At 46.5% G+C, this 26,018-nt stretch overlaps 1 protein-coding gene and 1 non-coding gene across 3 annotated transcripts in view; one reads left to right on the top strand and one right to left on the bottom strand.

The window, feature by feature from the left end:
• The window catches only part of stx17 (syntaxin 17), a 156,515-nt gene that overhangs the window by 51,809 nt on the left and 78,688 nt on the right, over positions 1 to 26,018 (top strand). The window lies entirely within an intron of this gene.
• trnak-uuu (transfer RNA lysine (anticodon UUU)) lies at positions 13,834 to 13,906 on the bottom strand. Its single transcript has one exon. It is a non-coding gene; the product is annotated as a tRNA-Lys (tRNA).

Here is a 26,018-nt window from a genome sequence, read left to right as displayed (position 1 = left end):
CTCTACATTATCACATCCGCATCTCACTCGCTACCCCTCTCACTCGCCTTCATCCTAGTGCAAGCATACCAACTAACAACACACAAGGGTAGCCACTTGGGTGTTTTATCCAACGTTCATGTGAAGTTTCTGTTAATGTAGTGTCAAACATTGAAACTTTTATTTTCAACACTTGCTTTCTTGAACAGATTTGTGTGCACCTTTGGAATTGGCTTAATGAGTTGAAGTGATTAGTGAGACATAACTGTACCCCCCACCCAATGGTGGTGAGTGTGAAAGGAATGGCTTGGACATTTTGGTAATGCTTTATAGTGTTGATGTGGAGTGGTGCCAACCTGGCGCATCAAGTTAAGTAAATCTGGCCATGGTGAGGCCATCCCTGGCCTTCCGGGCAGCAATGTGCTTGAGTGCTGATGTCCTGTGCAGCATCAGGTGATTGCGGAGAAGGTTGGTGGTGTTGTTGGTGCTGCTGGTGTGCCTGGTGCTGCTGGTGTTTGGGTCTGATCATAGTCAGATTCTGAGGACCAAGGTGAAACAGTATAAAGGGCCCCATGTTGCTGGAATAGACAGCAGGTGAAGTAGAGATGGCAGAAGCATTCTGTCAATGCTGAGAGAGCTCTTCAAATGAGGTGAGAGTGGATGGAGAGTGGAAAATGGAGAGCCTGCACAATCTGTGCTGAAAATGGACTAAGAAACAGTTTGTGGCTGAGGAAAGTGATGATCTGTCAGGTGGGAGCTTTTACTGTACATTTGAAGCTGTCAAGTAATCAGCTGGAGGAATGGCCACTGAACCCCGCTTCTGGTTGACAGACGTGGTCACCGAACAGCGTGGTTCCCTTGGCCATAAAGTTAAAGTTAAAAATTATGTTTTTTAAAAAAGTCTGTTAAGGGTCTGCTTGGTACATTATAATGAGTTTAATTGGGTTGCCTACCGCTGCCTGTCGGGTCTGCTCAGCGTTGACGAGCCCAGCATTGGGAAAGGCGGGTTGACAGCGGGTTTCTGGCCTACTGTCAAAAAAAAATACTTTCCCGCCCGCTGGATGCCTGCCTCCCCTCGGCCTGAAAATTCGTAAGACAAAGAAAAAAAAATGCTTAAAAAAAAAAGAGGAAAAAGTCATCAAGATGCTAACAAAGGTTAATCTCAGAAGCTAGGACTACATTTAAGTCATAGGTTTTCAAATTGACACCCCCAGATCCTAGAAGATCCCAGAGGATCTGCAAGGTCAGATTTCTATCTATCTGTCTGTAATGCTTCTGTTGCTATATGCTAATAACATTATCTTTTGGAACTTAGTACAGGGGTCCTCAGGACTGTGCCAATATTTGCAGGGGATCCCCAGGACTATCATTATTTCCAGGCGTTTCTGGGGTGGTGTCGATATTTGCAGGGAGTGGTCCCCACACAAAAAAGTTTGAAAATCGCTGATTTAACTTATTTTTCTAAATGTTCTGAACCAACACTCGTGTAGTGGAAGTAGGATGCAACAATCATTTTTGAGCTAGTTCATTTTTCTGTTGCATTTGTAGTATCACAGGAATGTTATAATAATTACTCGTTGCATTTGTCATGAGGCTCTTGGACTGGCAATGATACCAGAATAAATTAATGTTTTAGTCACCAATATCCAGTGCTGTATTTGTACTTTATTTTGTGCTCTGTTACTGATTTCTTATTTTTATCGACAGAACGTGTTTCAAAAGAATATGTATAATAATGACACTGTTCTGATGCATCACTTGTTCTTGTGCTCATTTGCTTGAATTTTGTTGATTAGTTAGATTTGTCTCCACTTTCAACAGCATTGGCCCAGAAATTTCTCTTTCCATGGGCAATTGCCTCCTCACTGGAGATTTTTTACAAAAGTACCTGGTGGTCTAGGAGGCGCCCTGGATTCCGGTGGGGAGGCCTTCTCTTCCCGCGCTGCGAAGCGCGCTCCTGTCCCATGCAGAAGATGCAGTCACGTGACTGCTCAGCCAATCAGGCAGGTATTTCACAGGTTCCCATAGTACTGAGACGCGTGTATCTACCAGTTCTCAGTGCTATTAATGGGAACAAAACCAAACACACAAAATATTAATAAATAAAAAACCGACCACACATATTTAAAATTAATTGAAATTAAAGTTATTATGTCATAAAAACTAAAATAATTTCCTGTTTTTAAAAGAAAAAGTTTTTAAAATTATGGTTAAAAATAAACTTACTGTAGTGAGGAGGGTTTTTAACAATAAACTATGTGTTTATAATTTAATTGTATCGTGTTTTTGTATGTTTTAAAACACTTGTGCCTGTAAAAGTAGGCTATGCGCAAGATTTTTGAGGACATTTGCTGGGCAAGATATGCGTAAATCCCGCAATCTTGCCCAAGAAATGTCCACTCTCCCGATATGTCTACGAACTATCAAGCTCCAGCTTGACAGATAGGAAAAGCCGGTTTTCAGCACATGCGCATTGCGCGCTGAAAACCGGCTTTTCCGATGCCTTTCCGGGTCCGTAGAAACTTCGTACAGACCCAGGGACGTCGGAATTTCTACCTCAATTAAATGTTTGATTAAGTTAGGCAGTCAGACACTGCAATTCTAGTAAACTTCTGTGAAGTCTGCATTTTCAGAGTATGACCGTAGCCCAATCTCTGATCTCTCCTCCTTTAAGACATTCCTTAAAACCTGTCTCTTTAGTCACCTGTCCTAATATCTCCTTTGGCTCCATTTCAGTTTTTGTCTGGTTACATTCCAGTTGTTGCTGTTGACCTTCCCCCAACTGCTCAGCGCTGGGATTCAGCATAGCCTGATTATTTTACTTTTAATTTTCTCTTCCAGTCAAAACAGTGTTCTTTTACCTGTGAAAATTGGATTTTAATTCAATCTAGAATGTTTGAACATTCCTCTGTTTGCATAATTAGGTGCCCAACTCATTTCATGTAGGGATTTAAAAATCCAACATGAAATGAAGTAGGGCACCTACTTCTTGGGAGTGTCAGTCTGCAGGACAAAAGTGCCCATAATTTGTCACTAATGGTCACAAAATTTGTATTCTCGCTCAGGACGACTTGTAAATGGAAAAATTTGCAGTTGTGAACGTATGAATGGTTCAAGTAATAGCCTGGCTAAGGTGGTAGTACTTTCACCTCTCAACTAAAAGATTGCTGGTTCAAGCTCCAGGACTTCACATATATAGGCTGACACTCGAATTTGATACTAAGGAAGTGCTGTACTGTGTGAACACAGATTAGACATTATAGTTGCCATGGCACTAATTGTGGAAGAGTAGGAAGTTCCCCAAGTGTTATGGCCAATATCCTCCCTCAACCGCTGTAATGCATTTGCTTCATGGGTTCTATGCTTAAGGATTCATAGCAATGCATTGCTATTAAGAATTAGTTGGTTTATTAACAAAGGTTTAACAATCACACTACACATTACCAATTCATCCACTCGGCTCACAACTGCATACCTCATTGTGGATGACCGAGGCCCAACTGACTGGGGTTTTATTGAGTCTTGTGAACATCACATGACTGGTTAAGCCACTCACAATGCAACGGCTCTACAAACCTGTGATGATACTCACCGGTGCATACATTACAACCGCCAACACCAAAAAATATTAACTGATCATTCATCTTATTGCTGCTTGTAAGATCTTGCTGTATTGTAAACAGCTGTAATGTTTGTTTACATTACAATAATCACTGAACTTCAGACCTTTCTGAGAGATATGATGCGGATGTGAACAGATGCTGTTTAATTACAAGTTTTTTTTTTATCGGAGTTACGATTGCTGCAGGAGTATAGAGTGTCTACTGAGTTCCACACTTGAGATGCAGGTACAAGATCACCAATTCACCAGTGTGCCTGTTGGAAGAAAGGAAGGAAAAATAATATTTGTTTAATAGAGCTATTTCTCAGATTGGTGATTAATATCTAATCAATAAAGGGCAAGAAGGGTGCCAGACTGAAAGGAACAGTGGCAAGAAATGTAGAAAATTGAGGGAGGAGATTTAATCTACGTGTAAAAAATGACGAAGCAGGCTTACCCCAACACTGGCAATTCCTCGAGGGCCATGAGCATCATGAACTCCTTTGTGAATGAAATGATACACCGAGGCCCCCTCTGAGGTGGATATAAAAGATCCCATGACACTATTTCGAAGAAAAGCAGGGGAGTTCTCCTTGGTGCCCTGGCCAATATTTATCCCTCAACCAACATCAAACAGATTATCGGATCATTATCTAATTGCTGTTTGTGGACCTTGACGGGTTCCATTCTTGTCTGTTTAATCATAGCCAGAAAGTCCCCTGCAATGGGCTTCTCTTCCCACTCCTGCACCGTTACCTCTGGTGTCCCCCAAGGATCTACCCTTGGCTCCCTCCTATTTCTCATCTATATGCTGCCCCTTGGCGATATCATCCGAAAACACGGGGTTAGTTTCCACATGTACACTGACAACACCCAGCTCTACACCTCCACCACTTCTCTCGACCCCTGCTTGATATCTAAATTGTCAGACTGCTTGTCCGACATCCAGTACTGGATGAGCAGAAATGTTCTCCAATATTGGGAAGATCGAAGCCATTATCTTTGGTCCTCGTCACAAACTGTGTTCCCGAACCACTGACTCCATCCCTCTTCCGAGCATCAATCTGAGGCTGATCCACACTATTCACAACCTTGATGTCATATTTGACCCTGAAATGGGTTTCCGGCCACATATCTGCGGCATAACTAAAACCGCCTTTTTCCACCTCGTAACATTGTGCCCGCCCCTGCCTCAGCTCTTCTGCTGCTGAAACCCTTATCCATGCCTTTGTTACCTCTTGACTTGACTACTCCAACTCACTCCTGGCTGGCCTCCCACATTCTACACTACGTAAACTTGAGGTCATCCAAAACTTAGCAGCCCGTGTCCTAACTCACACCAAGTCACGATCACCCATCACCCCTGTGCTTTCTGACCTACATTGACTCCCGGTTAAACAACGCCTCGATTTCAAAATTCTGTAATCTTTATCAGTCTCTCAACTCCACAAGATGTCTGCGCTCTTCAAATTCTGCCCTCTTGAACGTCCCTCATTATAACTGCTCAACCATCAGTTGCCATGCCTTCAGCTATTTGGGCCCTAAGCTCTGGAACTCCCTCCCTAAACCTCTTCACCTCTCTACGTCTCTTTTCTCCTTTAAAACCTACCTCTTTAACCAAGCTTTTGGTTATCTGCCTTCATTTTTTCTTTTGTGGCTCGGTGACAAATTTATCTGTTTTGTCTTCTAACACTGCTGTGTTTTACTACGTTAAAGGCGCTATATAAATAAAAGTTGTTGTTGCTGTGTGCATATTGACTGCCGTGTTTCCCACATTACAACAGTGACTACACTCCAAAAGTACTTAATTGGTTATAAAGTGCTTTGTGATGTCTTGAGGTCATGAAAGGTGCTATATAAATGCAAGTCTTTCTTTAACTAAGGCACTACCACAGTGGAAGGGTGTAATTACATTTCAAAAAATTACATAGATGGTTCCATTACAAATCTAGACATACAATTTATTATGAAAATAACTTGACACAGGAAGTGCGTGAAAATGTAAGATTTTAGTTTATTACAGATCTGTATTATATATATATATATATTTATTTGTTATTGTGTAATATTTGTGCATGCATTTCTTGCCTGAAAACTTCACTTCTAGTTGTATTGATTTTTGGTCATACTTTTTATATCAACATCCAACATTGAAAATGCCTGTGTATTTAGTTATGATAGAAATTCCCTGTGTAAACAGGTCCTGTGACAGTGTGGATTTAGGCTGCAGCCACTAGCTGATATTGTACTTCCACCGTATTCTGTAGCATTGTGTCGTTTGACACACCATGAGCAATGTCTCAGGAGATCTATTAGTAGCTTGGGCAAGGTACTTTTGCTACTTTAAGAGCATTAAAGCCTTCAATATCTATATCATTATTATGTATCCTAATTCGCACCAAGTCCCGTTCACCCATCACCCCTGTGCTCGCTGACCTACATTGGCTCCTGGTCTGGCAATGCCTTCATTTTAAAATTCTCATCCTTGTTTTCAAATCCCACCAGCACCCCCCGCCCCCCACCCCCCCCCCCCCCCCCAACACACACACACTATCTCTGTAACCTCCTCCAGCCCTACAACCTTCCAAGACCTCTGTGCTCCTCCAATTCTGGCCTCTTGCGCATCCCTGATTTTAATCCTTCTAATTGGTGGCCATGCCTTGGCTCTTGATCTGAAATTATCTTCCTAAACCTATCCGCCTCTCTCTCCTCCTTTAAGATACTCCTTTAAAACCTACCTCTTTGACCAACCTTTTGGTCACCTGCCCTAACATCTAATGTGACTTTAGTGTCAAATTTTGTTTGATAACGCTCCTGTGAAACACCGGGTGTTAAAGGTGCTATATAAATGCAAGTTGTTGTTCTTCTATATATGTCCCATTTAGCTCCTTTTTCTCCATTTCTGATTTATGTCGAGCAATTTTCACTCCTTTTCCTCGGTAAGGAATTGTAAATAATCCACACTATATGTCATGTCCTTTGAGAATATGTGGGGTCTTGTGGATCATGATCTATTCATTTCTAAGAATTTAAGTACTACGTGATCTTCTATTGTTTTCTTGTCCTCAAACCTAGTCTGACAGCAGTTATTTATCTTTTCTTGTCAGTTTTGTAATTTCAAACTTTTTAATCCCCAAATCTCTGCTATTTTCCAGAGAAGACACTTGGTTTGACTTATGTGCACTTGACTATCACTTTTGATGCTGCTGCTAGGTTGAGCAGTGGTGCAACAGGGAGGGATTCAAATTCCTGGGGCATTGGAACCGGTTCTGGGGGAGGTGGGACCAGTACAAACCGGACGGTCTGCACCTGGGCAGGACCGGAACCAATGTCCTAGGGGGAGTGTTTGCTAGTGCTGTTGGGGAGGATTTAAACTGATATGGCAGGGGGATGGGAACCAATGCAGGGAGACAGAGGGAAACAAAAAGGAGGCAAAAGCAAAAGACAGAAAGGAGATGAGGAAAAGTGGAGGGCAGAGAAACCCAAGGCAAAGAACAAAAAGGACCACTGTACAGCAAAATTCTAAAAAGACAAAGGGTGTTAAAAGAACAAGCCTGAAGGCTTTGTGTCTTAATGCAAGGAGTATCCGCAATAAAGTGGATGAATTAACTGTGCAAATAGATGTTAACAAATATGATGTGATTGGGATTACGGAGACGTGGCTCCAGGATGATCAGGGCTGGGAACTCAACATCCAGGGGTATTCAACATTCAGGAAAGATAGAATAAAAGGAAAAGGAGGTGGGGTAGCATTGCTGGTTAAGGAGCAAATTAAGGCAATAGTTCGGAAGGACATTAGCTTGGATGATGTGGAATCTATATGGGTAGAGCTGCAGAATACCAAAGGACAAAAAAACGTTAGTGGGAGTTGTGTACAGACCTCCAAACAGTAGTAGTGATGTTGGGGAGGGCATCAAACATGAAATTAGGGGTGCGTGCAATAAAGGTGCAGCAGTTATAATGGGTGACTTTAATATGCACATAGATTGGGTTAACCAAACTGGAAGCAATACGGTAGAGGAGGATTTCCTGGAGTGCATAAGGGATGGTTTTTTAGACCAATATGTCGAGGAACCAACTAGGGGGGAGGCCATCTTAGACTGGGTGTTGTGTAATGAGAGAGGATTAATTAGCAATTTCGTTGTGCGAGGCCCCTTGGGGAAGAGTGACCATAATATGGTGGAATTCTGCATTAGGATGGAGAATGAAACAGTGAATTCAGAGACCATGGTCCAGAACTTAAAGAAGGGTAACTTTGAAGGTATGAGGCGTGAATTGGCTAGGATAGATTGGCGAATGATACTGAAGGGGTTGACTGTGGATGGGCAATGGCAGACATTTAGAGACCGCATGGATGAACTACAACAATTGTACATTCCTGTCTGGCATAAAAATAAAAAAGGGAAGGTGGCTCAACCGTGGCTATCAAGGGAAATCAGGGATAGCATTAAAGCCAAGGAAGTGGCATACAAATTGGCCAGAAATAGCAGAGAACCCGGGGACTGGGAGAAATTTAGAATTCAGCAGAGGAGGACAAAGGGTTTGATTAGGGCAGGGGAAATGGAGTATGAGAAGAAGCTTGCAGGGAACATTAAGACGGATTGCAAAAGTTTCTATAGATATGTAAAGAGAAAAAGGTTAGTAAAGACAAACGTAGGTCCCCTGCAGTCAGAATCAGGGGAAGTCATAACGGGGAACAAAGAAATGGCGGACCAATTGAACAAGTACTTTGGTTCGGTATTCACTGAGGAGGACACAAACAACCTTCCGGATATAAAAGGGGTCAGAGGGTCTAGTAAGGAGGAGGAACTGAGGGAAATCGTTATTAGTCGGGAAATTGTGTTGGGGAAATTGATGGGATTGAAGGCCGATAAATCCCCAGGGCCTGATGGACTGCATCCCAGAGTACTTAAGGAGGTGGCCTTGGAAATAGTGGATGCATTGACAGTCATTTTCCAACATTCCATTGACTCTGGATCAGTTCCTATGGAGTGGAGGGTAGCCAATGTAACCCCACTTTTTAAAAAAGGAGGGAGAGAGAAAACAGGGAATTACAGACCGGTCAGCCTGACTTCGGTAGTGGGTAAAATGATGGAATCAATTATTAAGGATGTCATATCAGTGCATTTGGAAAGAGGTAATTTGATAGGTCTAAGTCAGCATGGATTTGTGAAAGGGAAATCATGCTTGACAAATCTTCTGGAATTTTTTGAGGATGTTTCCAGTAGAGTGGACAAGGGAGAACCAGTTGATGTGGTATATTTGGACTTTCAGAAGGCTTTCGACAAGGTCCCACACAAGAGATTAATGTGCAAAGTTAAAGCACATGGGATTGGGGGTAGTGTGCTGACATGGATTGAGAACTGGTTGTCAGACAGGAAGCAAAGAGTAGGAGTAAATGGGTACTTTTCAGAATGGCAGGCAGTGACTAGTGGGGTACCGCAAGGTTCTGTGCTGGGGCCCCAGCTGTTTACACTGTACATTAATGATTTAGACGAGGGGATTAAATGTAGTATCTCCAAATTTGCGGATGACACTAAGTTGGGTGGCAGTGTGAGCTGCAAGGAGGATTCTATGAGGCTGCAGAGCGACTTGGATAGGTTAGGTGAGTGGGCAAATGCATGGCAGATGAAGTATAATGTGGATAAATGTGAGGTTATCCACTTTGGTGGTAAAAACAGAGAGACAGATTATTATCTGAATGGTGACAGATTAGGAAAAGGGGAGGTGCAAAGAGACCTGGGTGTCATGGTACATCAGTCATTGAAGGTTGGCATGCAGGTACAGCAGGCGGTTAAGAAAGCAAATGGCATGTTGGCCTTCATAGCGAGGGGATTTGAGTACAAGGGCAGGGAGGTGTTGCTACAATTGTACAGGGCCTTGGTGAGGCCACACCTGGAGTATTGTGTACAGTTTTGGTCTCCTAACCTGAAGAAGGACATTCTTGCTATTGAGGGAGTGCAGCGAAGGTTCACCAGACTGATTCCCGGGATGGCGGGACTGACGTATCAAGAAAGACTGGATCAACTGGGCTTGTATTCACTGGACTTCAGAAGAATGAGAGGGGACCTCATAGAAATGTTTAAAATTCTGACGGGGTTAGACAGGTTAGATGCAGGAAGAATGTTCCCAATGTTGGGGAAGTCCAGAACCAGGGGTCACAGTCTAAGGATAAGGGGGAAGCCATTTAGGACCGAGATGAGGAAGAATTTCTTCACCCAGAGAGTGGTGAACCTGTGGAATTCTCTACCACAGAAAGTCGTTGAGGCCAATTCACTAAATATATTCAAAAAGGAGTTAGATAAAGTCCTTACTACTAAGGGAATCAAGGGGTATGGTGAGAAAGCAGGAATGGGGTACTGAAGTTGCATGTTCAGCCATGAACTCATTGAATGGCGGTGCAGGCTAGAAGGGCCGAATGGCCTACTCCTGCACCTATTTTCTATGTTTCTATGTTTCTATATCCCACCATCCCAGGGTATTAAAAGAGATGGCGGAAGTTATAGCAGATGCATTTGTTATAATCTACCAAAATTCTCTGGACTCTGGGGAGGTACCAGCGGATTGGAAAGCAGCTAATGTAACGCCTCTGTTTTTAAAAAAAAAAGGGGGCAGGCAAAAGGCAGGTAACTATAGGCCGGTTAGTTTAACATCTGTAGTGGGGAAAATGCTTGAAACTATCATTAAGGAAGAAATAGCGGGACATCTGGATAGGAATAGTGCAATCAAGCAGACGCAGCATGGATTCATGAAAGGAAAATCATGTTTAACTAACTTACTGGAATTCTTTGAGGATATAACGAGCATGGTGGATAGAGGTGTACCGATGGATGTGGTGTATTTAGATTTCCAAAAAGCATTCGATAAGGTGCCACACAAAAGGTTACTGCAGAAGATAAAGGTACGCGGAGTCAGAGGAAATGTATTAGCATGGATAGAGAATTGGCTGGCGAACAGAAAGCAGAGTCGGGATAAATGGGTCCTTTTCCGGTTGGAAATCAGTGGTTAGTGGTGTGCCACAGGGATCGGTACTGGGACCACAACTGTTTACAATATACATAGATGACCTGGAAGAGGGGACAGAGTGCAGTGCAACAAAATTAGCAGATGACACTAAGATTAGTGGGAAAGTGGGTTGTGTAGAGGACTCAGAGAGGCTGCAAAGAGATTTGGATAGGTTAAGCGAATGGGCTTAAGGTTTGGCAGATGGAATACGATGTTGGAAAGTGTGAGGTCATCCACCTTGGGGAGAAAAAACAGTAAAAGGGAATATTATTTGAATGGGGAGAAATTACAACATGCTGTGGTGCAGAGGGACCTGGGGGTCCTTGTGCATGAAACTCTTTTAGAGTCTACCTGCAAAAATATAAAACATTAAATCGTGCCACCCGACCTGGGTGACACACCAGACATTTACAAGGCCCTTTTTTTCATTTTTTTGGGTTTTTTTTGGGGGGGTTTTTTTTGGGCACTAAAATCACAATTTTTCCCCAGTGCCCCCTATAAAAGGGAAGGGGACACTAAAAACACCGGCAATTAAAACAAATTAAACTTTAAAACGTAAAATCAAATTAAAATTTGGTTGCCGGGCGTGATGATGCACTCCAGTCCCTCCGGTGCCCACCTCTCGCGGAAGGCCACGAGCGTACCGGTGGACACCGCGTGCTCCATCTCCAAGGACACCCTGGACCGGATGTAAGAGCGGAAGAGAGGCAGGCAGTCAGGTTGAACGACCCCCTCGACCGCCCGCTGCCTGGACCGGCTGATGGCACCCTTGGCCGTGCCCAGGAGCAGTCCTACGAGGAGGCCCTCGGAACTACCCGCTCCCCTCCGCACAGGGTGCCCAAAGATCAGGAGAGTGGGACTGAAGTGCAGCTAGAATTTCAGGAGCAGCCCCTTCAAATAATGGAACAGGGGCTGCAACCTTGTGCACTCAATAAAAACATGGAACACGGACTCCTCCAGACCGCAGAAATTGCAGGCGGCCTGGGAGTCCGTGAACCGGCTTAAAAATTTGTTGCACGGCACTGCTCCGTGCACCACCCTCCAGGCCAAGTCCCCGACGAATAGTGGGAGGACCCCTGCGTAGAGTGCCCTCCATCGGGGACCCCCGCCTCCTCCGGACGGCAAGATGGTACGCCACGGCGTGTCCGGACGGCAGGCGAGGATGGCAAAGTTGAGAGTGTGCAGGAGCAGCCCGTACAGGAAACCCCTCCGCGCGGAACTGAAAGGCACGGAGGGGATTTCCCCGAGGCGGCTCAAGTTGTGAGGTGCCGGCCCCCGAGGGAGGTTCCGGGGTTTGGCGCCGATGAGGAATTCCGTCCGGACGGGGGTCAGTTCGGACGGGATCTCCCCACGTGCTTGAGCCTCCTCGATGCACCTAACGGAGTCAGGGCCCAGAGCTGTTTTTAGCGACTCGATGGCATCGGCCGCGTGGCGGACGTTGGCAGAATTTAGGCGCCGCGCCAGCGTGTCTGGCGCCATCCAGCCCGCTCCTCCGCCATCGAGCAGGTCCCTGACCCTGGTCACCTCACCAGCCACAGCCCTCTCTTCCGACCGCCACATAAAACCTCGGTCGTGGAGGTACGGATTCCCGAGCAGCGGCTCCTGCAGGACGGCCGCCACTCCAGCCGGCGGAGAGCTGCGCTTGGTGGAGACTTTGTTCCAGACCCTGATGAGTTCCCTGTAAAAGACAGGCAGCTCCCGGAGGGCGGTCCTGGCACCCCCCAAGTTCACAAACAGGAGCTGGGTGTCATAATTGAGGTCGCGTTGCTGGCGGAAGAAATACCTCGCCAGAGCGCACCACCTAGGAGGGGGCTCGACGTAAAGGTATCTCTGCAGGGTCTGAAGACGGAAAGTCGCGAGCTGGGCGCTGACGCACACCAACGACTGACCGCCCTCCTCAAGCGGGAGACTCAAGACCGCAGCAGAGACCCAGTGCTTCCTGTTGTTCCAGAAGAAGTCCACCAGCTTCTTCTGTATCTTGGCGACAAACGCAGGGGGAGGGGTGAAAGTGACCAGCCGGTACCACAACATTGCGGCCACCAGCTGGTTTATGACTAGCGCTCGACCCCTGTAGGACAGCACTCGGTGCAGTCCTGTCCAGCGCTCTAGGCGAGCGGCGACCTTGGCCTCCAGCTCCTGCCAGTTCGCCGGCCAGGCTCCCTCGTCGGGGCTAAGGTAGACTCCCAGATAGAGGAGATGGATCGTGCTCCAGGCAAAAGGCCTGAGCTCCTCCGGCAGGGAGTCCACCCGCCACTGACCCACCAGGAGTCCGGAACATTTCTCCCAGTTGATCCTGGCGGAGGACGCGGCCGAATAAATCTCCTGGCACTCACGCATCCTCCGCAGGTCAGCGGGATCCTCTACCGCGAGGAGCACGTCATCGGCGTAAGCCGAGAGGATGACCTCCACGCCCGGCCCTTGCAGAGCCAGTCCCGTCAACCTCGTCCGCAAGAGGCGCAAGAAAGGCTCCACGCAAACGGCGTATAACTGGCCGGACATGGGGCATCCCTGGCGCACCCCTCTCCTAAAGCGAAGGGGCGCCGTCAAGGACCCGTTAACCTTAATCAGACACTCCGCGGCGGCATACAAAAGTCGGATCCGGGCGACGAAATGCGTCCCGAACCCGAAAGCGCGCAGAGTTCCGAGCAGATAGTCGTGATCCACCCTGTCGAACGCCTTCTCTTGGTCGAGGGATAGGAAGGCGACCGACAGAGCAGCCTCTTGGGAACAATGGATGAGGTCCCGGACCAGATGGATGTTATCGTGGATTGTCCGGCCCGGGACCGTGTAGGACTGGTCGGGGTGGATCATGTGGTCCAGCACGGCACCAAGGCGAGCAGACATCGCCCTGGCGAAGATTTTGTAGTCCGTGCTGAGGAGGGAGACCGGGCGCCAGTTCTTAAGGAGGCGGAGATCGCCCTTCTTAGGCAGCAGGACGATGACTGCCCTGCGCCAAGAGAGGGGCATCTCCCCGGTCGCCAGACTTTCCCCCAGGACCCGCGCGTAGTCGCCCCCCAGGACGTCCCAGAACGCCCTGTGGAACTCCACGGTCAGCCCGTCCAGCCCCAGGGATTTTCCCCTCGAGAGCCGGTCGAGGGCACCAGTCAGCTCCGCCAGGCTTAGCGGAGCTTCCAGATTTTCGGCGCCCTCCGGGCTGACCTTCAGCAGGTCCTCCCACAAAACTCTACGCGCTTCCTCGCTGGACGGATCCGGAGAGAACAGGGCCCCGTAATATGCTTTAAACAGAACGCCCGAACAGGGACTTGAACCCTGGACCCTCAGATTAAAAGTCTGATGCTCTACCGACTGAGCTATGCATGAAACTCTTTTGAGTTAACCTGCAAAACATAAAACATGTATCCGTGCCACCCGACCTGGATGACACACACAAGACATTTACAAGGCCCTTTTTTGTTTTTTTTTTGGGTTTTTTTTTCGGGGGGTTTTTTTTTTGTGGTTTTTTTTTTTGGGCACTAAAAACAAATTTTTCCTTTTTTGAGCTATGCATGAATCCCAAAAGGTTAGTTTGCAGGTGCAGCAGGTAATCAGGAAGGCAAATGGAATGTTGGCCTTCATTGTGAAAGGGATGGCGTACAAAAGCAGGGAGGTGTCGCTGCAACTGTATAAGGTATTGGTAAGGCCGCACCTGGAGTACTGCGTGCAGTTTTGGTCACCTTACTTAAGGAAGGATATATTAGCTTTGGAAGGGGTACAGAGACGATTCACTTGGCTGATTCGAGAAATGAGGGGGTTACCTTATGATGATAGATTGAGTAGACTGGGTCTTTACTCCTTGGAGTTCAGAAGGATGAGGGGTGATCTTATAGAAACATTTAAAATCATGAAAGGGATAGACAAGATAGAGGCAGAGAGGTTGTTTCCATTGGTGGGTGAGAGAACTAGGGGGCACAGCCTCAAAATACGGAGGAGCCAATTTAAAACCGAGTTGAGAAGGAATATCTTCTCCCAGATGGTTGTGAATCTGTGGAATTCTCTGCCCAAGGAAGCAGTTGAGGCTGGCTCATTGAATGTTTTCAAGTCAAAGATAGATAGATTTTTAAGCAATAAGGGAATTAAAGGTTATGGGGAGCGGGCGGGTAAGTGGAGCTGAGTCCATGACCAGATCAGCCATGATCTTATTGAATGGCGGAGCAGGCTCGAGGGGCTAGATGGCCTACTCCTGTTCCTAATTCTTATGTTCTTATGAAGCACGCATGTCAACCTGGTCAGTTTCCAAAATTCTTCCTCTGGCGGTGAGGTAAATGGATGACTCATTTGGGGCTGCAGCAAGTAACTATTTTGATAATAGACTATTAAAATGCTTGTTGCATCTCAATTGAAATGGTACAGCAGTCTGGTTGAATGTGGGTTCTGCAGTGTGCTGTATCGTCACGCTGAATGAACCTTGTCTCGTTTGGATTTCATTTTTCTGCCAGCGTTCCTCTTTCCCAGCTAACATAAATCATCATCATAGGCAGTCCCTCAGAATCGAGGAAAACTTGCTTCCACTCTTAACATGAGTTCTTAGGTGGCTGAACAGTCCAATACGAGAACCATCGTCTCTATCACAGGTGGGACAGATAGTCGTTGAGGGAGAGGGTGGGTGGGACTAGTCTGCCGCACGCTCTTTCCACTGCCTGTGCTTGATTTCTGCATGCTCTTGGCGACGAGACTTGAGGAGCTCAGCGCCCTCCCAGATGCACTTCCTCCACTTAGGGCGGTCTTTGGCCAGGGTCTCCCAGGTGTCAGTGGGGATGTTGCACTTTATCAGCGAGGCTTTGAGGGTGTCCTTGTAACGTTTCCTCTGCCCACCTTTGGCCCGTTTGCCGTGAAGGAGTTCCGAGTAGAGAGCTTGCTTTGGGAGTCTCGTGTCTGGCATGCAAACGATGTGGCCTGCCCAGCGGAGCTGATCAAGTGTGGTCAGTGATTCAATGCTGGGGATGTTGGCCTGGTCGAGGATGCTAACGTTGGTGCGTCTGTCCTCCCAGGGGATTTGTAGGATCTTGCAGAGACATCGTTGATAGTATTTCTCCAGCCTGCTCCACGACGACATGCAGACCGTGATCCTTACCAACGGATCGGGGTCAAGCAGGGCTGCGTTATCGCCCAACCCTCTTCTCAATCTTCCTCGCTGCTCTGCTCCACCTCACAGTCGACAAGTTCCCCGCTGGAGTGGAACTAAACTACAGAATTAGTGGGAACCTGTTCAACCATCGCCATTTCCAGGCCAGATTCAAGACCACCTCAACCTCTGTCGTCGAGCTACAATACGCGGACGACGTCTGCGTCTGCGCACATACAGAGCCTGAACTCCAGGGCATAGTCGACGTATTTACTGAGGCGTACAAAAGCATGGGCCTTACGCTAAACATCCGTAAGACAAAGGTCCTCCAACCAGCCTGTCCTCTCCGCACAGCACTGCCCCCTAGTCATCAAGATACATGGCGCGGCCCTGGACAACGTGGACCACTTCCCTTATCTCGGGAGCCTCCTATCAACAAGAGCAGACATTGACGATGAGATCCAACACCGCCTCCAGTGCGCCAGTGCAGCCTTCGGCCGCCTGAGGAAAAGTGTTTGAAGACCAGGCCCTCAAAACTGCCACCAAACTCATGGTCTACAGGGCTGAAGTAATACCTGCCCTCCTGTATGGCTCAGAGACATGGACCATGTACAGTGGACAAAATAAAGACCTACAATATATTACAATGCTATATCTCAAGAATGCCAACTGCTTTTGATGCAAGTGTACCATGCTAATGGTGGCTGACTTGACAGCAAGATTCATTATCAATTTGATTTAATTTGCATAGCTGTTAACAGTATATGGTAATAACAAAATAATTTTTTGGCTTTTGGAATTGATCTTAATCATGACTGCCTATTACAGATATTTATTACCCCATAGCTTATAAGCTTGAATTGTTATTTCTCTACTTATTCTCCGTTTTTAATGTTCTTCTGAAGCGACAGTAGGCGCATATTAGTAATTTGTTTAGTTGTTGCACAAGTAAGATTGGAGCACCCTCTCGAGGCTGTCTTTGGCACAGGCTGCTTAGACCTGTGAATTGATAGCTGTCGGGTGGTACATGGTCTGCTGTATGTAGAGAGTGCATCACTCACAGTGGACAGTGCAATGAGTCAAGTGGTGATGCAACCATTTGCTGGCATGATATGGACATGAAGCTGACAGGTGGCAAGAGAGCATATCTCTTTAAAATTAGATGCATTAATACGCAGGTATTTGAATGGTCAACCACCAAAGCTGATAATCTCTTATACTAATGTGTTCCAGATCAGTTTCTGCTCTGGACTTTGCAGTGATACTGCAACATAAATTAAATATAGTAACCAGAGATGGGATTTTGTATTTTGAGGGTTTATTGTCCGCTAGCAGTCAGCGGCATTACCCCTGCCTTTGTAAAGTATGCAGTGTACTATGTACTATGTACTAGTGGATAATTACATGGGGTTCATTAAATACCTAGCCTATGGGTACTGAGGCCAACTGCAGTACCAACTTGTGCACTGTCCAAAATCAGCTAACTCAGCACAGATTTAAAATCAAACATAGGCCTTTTCAGGTCTGTGGTTCGGTACCACATGAGTGTATCTGCTGTACCATTGAGTAAATGCACTAAACACATCTTTAAGGAGTAAATGTGATTTGACCATCTGTAGGATTATAAATGGGATTTGCTCTTTTAGATAAATGCATCTATTCAGCACTTTTATGAGATCATTCATCTTACATCCCTCCCCGATTTTGTTTCTGCATTCACTGATGTTTAATATTTCTCTGTTTAAAAGTTTTCACATTATAACCTGTTTGTGATGCTGTACAAATCTGTAAGGATGTTGAATAAAACAATTAATGCCTTGTACAATTTTTAATAATGAATACTTTTTCACTGTTTTGAATTAACTTTCTTGCTTTGCAGATGGCTAGTAATTCCAAAAAAATATGATTTAATTTCTAATTGAAATGCTTTTGTTTTGGGAATTTATATTATGGATTGATTAGATTTTAAACAATTTGAAAATGAATGAAAAAAAATCCTGTTTTTGTCTAAGAAGTAAAGTGATTGCAGAATAATTTAAAGGCAGTGCGTATTTGCAACATCAAAGTTCTGATTGGTCCCCTTGGATGACGAGCCACACCCAGCAGTTTGTCTGGAATGTGTAATTAGATCCTGCCTGCCTGAGTAATCAAGTAATTTGCAATGTGTAATTTGATCCATTAATTCTGACTGCCAGGCTCAAGACAGAGATCATATTACTGCTTTCAGAGAACAGACAGGGCTCACCTTGTGGGTTAGTACCGGCTCTCTCTCCCCTGTCCCCCTCCCCGCAATAAGTTCCTGACCTTCCCCACCACCATCCTCTTTCTCCCGACTGTCTCCCCATCCCCCTAAAAGTTCCTGCCCTCCGGGTTCTTGACCTTCTCCATCCCACCCCTCCAGGCTCCTGACATTTCCCCCCACCTCTCTATCGACCTCTTGACCATCCCACCCCCCCCCATCAACTTCCTGACTTTCCCCCTCCCCGATGCCCTGACCTCCCCCCCGCCGACCACCCACAACCACCAGTTCCTGACCTCTTTCTCTACCCCGCCCCCCCCCTCCCGGAGCTCCTGACCTCTCTCCTCTCTTCCCCCTCTTACGATTCGCTCTCCCCTTGCTGTGGTGCAAATAATCACTGTAATTTATTGGGTATAAAGTGAATAGTGACGGTGCCATAACATCTGGATTTTGTCCAATTCAATAAGCCGGACTTTCCGAGAAATCAACCAGATCTCCTCCCCCGAGCTCCTGATCTCCTCTCCCCTCCTGCTTCGATCCCCTTTCTTCCGATCTGCTCTCCTCTCTTATCCACTGTCCTTATCCCCTCTTTTCGATCCTCTCTCATTCACTCATCTCTTCCTCTCTTTCCCCCCCGATCCCCGCTCTCCCCCTCCGATCCCTGCGCTTCCCCCCTCTGTGATCTCTTCTCTTCCCCTTCCGATCCCCGCTCTTCCCCCTCTGATCTCTTCTCTCCCATCCCCTCTCTCTCCCCCCGCCCCCCCGCCAGCCACCAGCGAATCCTCTGACATTCTCCACACGGAAGCGTGGTGATGCAGGGTGCTACATTGCCGGATCGAATACAGTACTAAACGGGCGCGCATCTGCAGAGACACAACTGCGGTGTAAATAATCACTCCATCATTTAAAACATTTTCTTTCCTCTTCCTCCTGTAGGAATTATTTATGACTTTCACACCTCCTGCCTTAGGTGTTCGAGTAGGGGTCGTAGACCTGAATCCAATTTAACAGAAACACACAGATATACTATCTCCCAGAGGTCTTTTATTTAACCAGTAACACACTGATTAAATAAGAACCCAATTTAACCTTTCCTGGAGTCCTCAAGCGTCTGGTGGACAAACCGACGAACACTGTTTAAATCTTTAGATGTCTTCTCTTCATTAGACCAGGGTATCCTGGTCAACTGCAGTTTTAAAAAAAAACTAGGTACTTTATTGTGTCAGTTCTTATTTTTTTTTTGCTCAAAATCTTCTTGTGGCGTTCACATGTTGACTCCAATAATTGGCTTATTTAAGCATGGCTTTTCCCTTTGTCATTCATGGTTGGTTCAAAGTTTAATGGGGTTACTTCATTGTGCATGTCACTTGTTGCAGATTAATGAGGGTCTCTCTCAGGACTGACCATATTCTTTATTCTCAACTTACATTTTAAAGTGGTTTAGCCATAATTAAAAGTTCACTTTTGTATTAAAATTCTTCTTGTTAGAGATGTTTAAAATAGATTTTCCTTCACTCCTGAAAGTGCTAACTTGTGCTGAGATACAGACTCGCGTGCCAGCAATCCTATATTATCCTGTTCTATTTTATACGACTTGTATAAAAATAGACATTGATTTTTTTTTTTACAGGCTGTTCAATCATGGGAGGCATCACAGACAAACCTGATCCTGTCATTCCCTAACATCCACATGTGCACACTTTTCAACAGCAGTCATTGAATAGCAAATGGAAGAGAAAACCCTAGTTAATTTTATTTTTCCTCTCCCTAGTCAAAGGACGCTGAGGCTAACTAGTGCACTGGCTCAGTTAACTCAGCACAGATTTTCAAATAGATGCAAGTCTTCCTGGTTCTGTATGGTTTAGTATCACACAAGGCATGTATTCACTGAACCATTGGGAATGTGCACAGAATATATTTTTAATAAGTTGAATCCTTCGAGAGCCATAGTGTGATGGGACAGAGATTTAATTTTACCAAGCAGCAAACTTTCTGACCTTGCCTACAATAGTGTTGGAAAGTGTTGACGGAGACCAGGTGCTGCTCTGATTAGAGTTACGATTGACATGAAAGTCATTCCTGGCTTGGTCTCGTTCACTTCATAGCGGCTGGCTCACAAAATCACCAGATAAATACAGATTGGCAAAATAAAAATAAAAAATAAAATTTAAATACAGATTGGCTAATTGCCTTGTCTTAGCTCATCCATCCAAGGAAAAATCTATACCTTTTTAATATCTTGTAAACTTCTATAACACTCCTCCGTTTTCGAGCCTAAAGACCACCAGGTTTTTTCAGTCTGTAACTGATATCAGGGATCCGCCTTGTAGCTTTTCTCTGCATCGTTTCTATGGCATGAATGTTTCACTTATGTCTTGCTGATATAAAACTGAACACAATATTCAAGGTGAAATTTGACGGTATTGTACAGTTTTACTGTACAGTGGCTGGTGTGCAACGGCCACCACATGTTTAAAAAAAATCCACGCACAGGCATCTTCCACCCTTCAGGATGTAGTTCAGGATCTGGAATATTAGGTCCTTCATTGAAACACCTGTGAACACATCCCTTTTCGGCGTGGAAGCAAGTCATCCTCGTTTCGAGACTGCCTATGATGATGATGTACAGTTTTAGCATGACACCTTCTGACTTTTTCTCCACTGATCCAGCAATATAGTTCAGCATTCTATTCACTTTGTTTAAAGCTGCTGCTCATTGATTTGACATATTGGCCCACAAATTGCGGCCTCTCCAAGTGTGTACAATGTGCGCACGCACCCGAAGAGACCTCGCAAATGCCGGTTCTTGCCGCGCAATGCGCATGCGGCGAGAACCGGCTTTTGCAATCTGTCCAAATGTCTTTCGACAGAGCGCGCACATCACCGGGAGAAGGACATTTGCAGGCGGAGATTTGGACTATTTGCCCAACTGTTGCCCAGCGAATGTCCTTCAAACTCTTGGGCCTGGTAAAAGCTCAGAGCTCCCATTATTATGAATGAGAGTACTACATTGTGATTGGTGGTCCAGGCCCATGTGATCCCAGGATACCCATACGCTCCTGGGAAATATGGGCCCGTATGCTGGACTGTGCAACTAGGCCTCGGAGCGCAAGCCTATGTTCCTCCGGGACCACCAGGTATTTTCGTCAAAAAAATTTCGGTTGGAGGCGTCCGCCCGCAGGAAGCCTTCGAACGCAATTTTTGAGCCAATAATTGCTGAATCTAACATCAACCCCAGATCACTCAATCTTACTTTTAACTTTTATTTATCATATATATATATATTGAAGGAAGTTACAACTCAACCAGGACTTGAGTAGTGCATGACATTTAGTACAGACAAGTGAATTCCTACACGTTGTATGTATGTATGTATATTTATATTTCACTGTTTCACTTTCACTTTCACTTGTCTGTACTAAATGTCATGCACTACTCAAGTCCTGGTTGAGTTGTAACTTCCTCCAACTCAACATCAGGAAGACTGAAGCCATTGGGCCCGAAATTCACCATCCCCGAAGGGATGGCTACCACGGAGTTTGAGTAGTCGATCGGAAATAAAAAATCGATCGGCCGCCGTGGGCGAGGACTTTTCCCTCCCCCAGCCACGTTCAGCTGGGGGGGGGCGTTCAGCAGTGCGCACTTCCGCCATAAACGGCGGGGTGAAGCCACAGTAAAGAAGAAGTTTTGTGCGGTAAGGGAAGCAGTGGCCGGGCCACTGGAAAACGGACACCACCTGGATTTTCAGTTATTAAAAAAAAAGGTAGGAGTTCTTCAAGCAGTGCCCCCGCCAGGTATTCGAGTCAGTGCTCGAACGCTACACCGCCGGAGTGTTGCTGGGATCGGGGCCCTTTGGCAGGAAAATATTTTAATTACGTTTTGATTTGAATTTAAAGTGTAATACGTTGTAGTGATTGTTCTTGCTTCAATAAACCTGCTGACTGTTTAGTGGAGGCCTGTAGGCCACCTGAGGAAGAGTGTTTTCGAAGATCAGCCCCTCAAATCTGGCACCAAGCTCATGGTCTGCAGGGCTATAGTGATACCTGCCCTCCTGTATGGCTCAGACGTGGACCATATATAGTAGACACCTCAAATTGCTGGAGAAATACCACCAACGATGTCTCCGCAAGATCCTGCAAATCCCCTGGGAGGACAGACGCACCAACATCAGTGTTCTAGATCATGTCAACATCCCCAGCATTGAAGCACTGACCACACTCGACCAGCTCCATTGGGCGGGCCACATTGTTTGCATGTCTGACACAACACTCCCAAAGCAAGCGCTCTACTCTGATCTCCTGCATGGCATGCGAGCCCCAGGTGAACAGAGGAAATGTTTCAAGGACACCAGCAAAGCTTCCTTGATAAAATGCAACATCCCCACCGTCACCTGGGAGTCCCTGGCCAAAGACCGTCCTAAGTGGAGGAAGAGCATCCGAAAAGGCGCTGAGTACCTCGAGTCTCATTGCCGAGAGCATGCAGAAAGCAAGCGCAGGCAGTGGAAGGAGTTTGCGGCAAACCAGACTCCCTGTTGCATATAGAAGAACTCCACTGAGCTAAACTTAGTGTGACCGTAGTCTTTATTACAACTCCAGAGTGCTGAAACAACATGGCAGCCAACCTTTTATACAGGCCCTGCACGTGTGTGCAGGTGACCATTAGGACCCCAACAGTCGCGCCCTGTGGTGGCAAGTATTACATCGCTGTCGCGCTCTCTCTCTTCTTTTCCCCGCCCCCGTCCAAGTTATCCGGAGCCCTTCGCTCCCGGTTGATCGTCCAAGCTCAAACCCTGGCATGTGTGAGTTAGCCGGACCATTGCTGCACTGCCTTGGCTGGTCTGACTGGACTGTCAGGAACGGTGGGTTCATCCTCGTGATTGATAGCCATGTCGATTGCTGGATCGTCGATGGTGATGTCCTCTTCAAGTCGTTCCTGGTTGTCAGTAAATCGCAATTTGGTCTGATCTAAATGCTTTCTGCATGTTTGGCCATTTAACAGTTTGATTATAAACACCCTATTCTCTTCTTGGCCAAAACAGTGCCAGCAACCCACTTGGGACCATGACCGTAAATCGGGACCATGACCGCAAATCAGGACAAACACAGATTTGTTAACATCAAGGTCACGTGAAACAGCCGCGTGATCGAGGTACATGTTCTGCCAGTGTCGCTGAGTTTCCACGTGATCATTAAGATCCGGGTGGACTAGGCAGAGCCTGGTTTTGAGGGCTCTCCATTAACTATTCTGCCGGGGTTTTGGTGAGCGAATGGGGTCGCGTCCAGCAACTGAGCAGAATGCAAGACAAGCGGATCTGCAGGGAGCCGTCAGTCACGCATTTCATGCTCTGCTTGATTATTTGGACTTTCCGCTCTGCTTGATTGTTAGATGCGGGCTTAAACGGAGCAGACCTGACATGCTTGATGCCATTGTGGGTCATAAACTTGTTGAATTCCGAGCTGGTGAAACATGGTCCATTGTCGCTGACAAGGACGTCGGGCAAGCCATGGGTGGCGAACATGGCCTGGAGGCTTTCAATGGTGGATGACATGATTACGCAATCAATCCATTTGGAATAAGCGTCCACAACTACTAAAAACATCTTTCCTAGAAAGGGGCCGGCAAAGTCTACGTGGATCCTGGACCACGGTTTTGAGGGCCATGACCACAGACTCAGTGGAGCCTCCCTTGGTGCATTGCTCAGTTGCGAGCAAGTATTACACTGGTGCACACATGACTCCAAGTTCGAGTCAATGCCGGGCCACCAAACACGCGACCTGGCAATTGCTTTCATCATGACAATGCCTGGGTGGGTATTGTGTACGTCGTGTATAAACGTTTCCCTGCCTTTTTTTGGCAAAACCACACGAGACAATAACCATAAGAGACAATCCGACTGGATGGACATTTCATCTTTGCGTCGGTGAAACGGCTTAATTTCATGCATTACCCCGGGAACGGCCAACCAGTTCCCATTTAGAACGCAACTCTTTACTATTGATAGCACAGGATCCTGGCTAGTCCAGGCCCTGATCTGGCCAGCCGTGACGGGTCACCCCTCGCTCTCAAAAGCATCCATGACCAGTAGCAAGTTTGCAGGCTGCGCCATTTCAACCCCAGTGGTGGGTAATGGTAGCCGGCTGAGAGCATCGGCACAGTTTTCAGTGCCTGGTCTGTGGTGGATAACAGTCATAAGCGGATAATGTTCGTGCCCATCTTTGGATGTGGGACGAAGCATTGGTATTTGTACCTTTGCTCTCTGAAAACACTGAAATGAGTAGCTTGTGGTCAGCTTCAAGCTCAAACCGAAGTCCAAATAGGTATTGGTGCATTTTCTTAACCTCATATACACATGCTAACGCCTCTTTCTCGACCATACTATAGGCTCTCGCAGCCTTAGACAGACTTCTAGATGCATATGCAACCGGTTGGAGGTTACCCGATACATTGACTTGATGTAACACACAACCGACCCCATACGATGAGGCGTCACAAGCTAGCACTAAACTTTTACATGGGTCATATTGTACAAGTAACTTATTTGAACATAGCAGGTTCCTGGCCTTCTCAAAGACTGTGTCTTGAGATTTGCCCCAAACCCAGTCGTCACTCTTACATAGCAACATGTGCAAAGGCTCTAACAACGTGCTCAACCCGGGTAAAAGTTACCAAAATAGTTGCGGAGTCCCAGGAATGAACGCAGCTCCGTCACATTCTGTGGTCTGGATGCATTCTTGATGGCCTCTGTCTATGAATCCGTGGGCCTGATGCCATCTGCTGCAATCTTTCTTCCCAAAAATTCGACTTCTGGCACGAGAAAAACACACTTGGATCGTTTCAGTCTGAGTCCCACTCTGTCTATGCAACTTAGAACCTCTTCCAGGTTGTATTCACGACCAGTGACCAGGATGTCATCTTGAAACATACCGGTGCACAGAACAGATTTCAGCAAACTCTCCATGTTTCTCTGGAAAATGGCTGCAGCCGAGCAAATCCCAAAAGAGCACCTGTGGTATATGAACAGCCCTTTGTGTGTGTTGATGCATGTCAGTCTTTTCAAAGATTCAGCCAGCTCCTAGGTCCAACTTGGTGAACGACTCTCCTCCTCCTCCCTCCGCCCCCAGCTAACGTTGCAAACAGGTCATCCGCCTTGGGCAGCGGGTACTGGTCCTGCAGTGAGACTCGGTTAATCGTTACCTTGTAGTCTCCGCAGATTCTGACCATGCCATCGCTTTTCAACACCGGAACAATTGGACTGGCCCACTCATTGAACTCGGTTGGCAATATGATTCCTTCGCTTTGGAGTCTGTCCTGTTCGATCTCAACTTTCTCCCTCATCATGTACGGAACCGCCCGAGCCTTGTGATGGACGGGCCGTGCATCGGGGCCTAGATGGATCTGTACCTTGGTGCCTGTGAAGTTGCCGATGCCTGGTTCGAATAGCGAGGGAAACTTGCTCAACACTTGAGCACACGAGGCGTCATCCACTGAAGATAGTGCTTTGATGTCTTTCCAATTCCATCTCATCTTTTCTAGCCAGCTTCTGCCGAACAGCGTTGGGCCATTGCCTGGAACAATCCACAATGATAGGTCATGCACAGCTCCATCATACGATACCTTCACTGCCGCACTTCCAATGACTGGCATGAGCTCTTGTGTAGGTACGCAGCTTTGCATTAATCGACCTCAGTTTGGGCCTTTGTGCCTTATTGCCTCACAGTTTCTCGAAAGTCTTCTGGCTCATTATTGACTGACTCGCCCCCGTGTCCAACTCCATGGATATTGGAACTCCATTTAATTTTACTTTCAGCATTATAGGAAGGCTCTTGGTGGTGAAGGTATGTACCCCGTACACTTCTTCCTCGGGTTGAGTTGTCTGTGCTGCGTGATCCACGCCGGATCAATCATCCTCTGCCACGTGGTATGTCGCAGCACGTCTGCACGTTTGCTGGAGGTATCCCATCGTTGTGCAGCCTTTGCACACGTAGTGCTTGAATGGGCCCGATGATTACCGCCGCTGCGCCAACACGGTGCTAATGGATTCACATTCATCCCCGATGGCGGACTCTGAGTCATCACAGGTTTTGCAGCCGCAGACATATAGGCCCTGCCATATGTAGTATGGCCTGCTAGTG

This window comes from Pristiophorus japonicus, chromosome 5, assembly GCF_044704955.1.
Source record: "Pristiophorus japonicus isolate sPriJap1 chromosome 5, sPriJap1.hap1, whole genome shotgun sequence".
NCBI classification, from domain to species: Eukaryota; Metazoa; Chordata; class Chondrichthyes; family Pristiophoridae; genus Pristiophorus; species Pristiophorus japonicus.
This window is presented reverse-complemented; position numbering and strand designations above follow the sequence as displayed.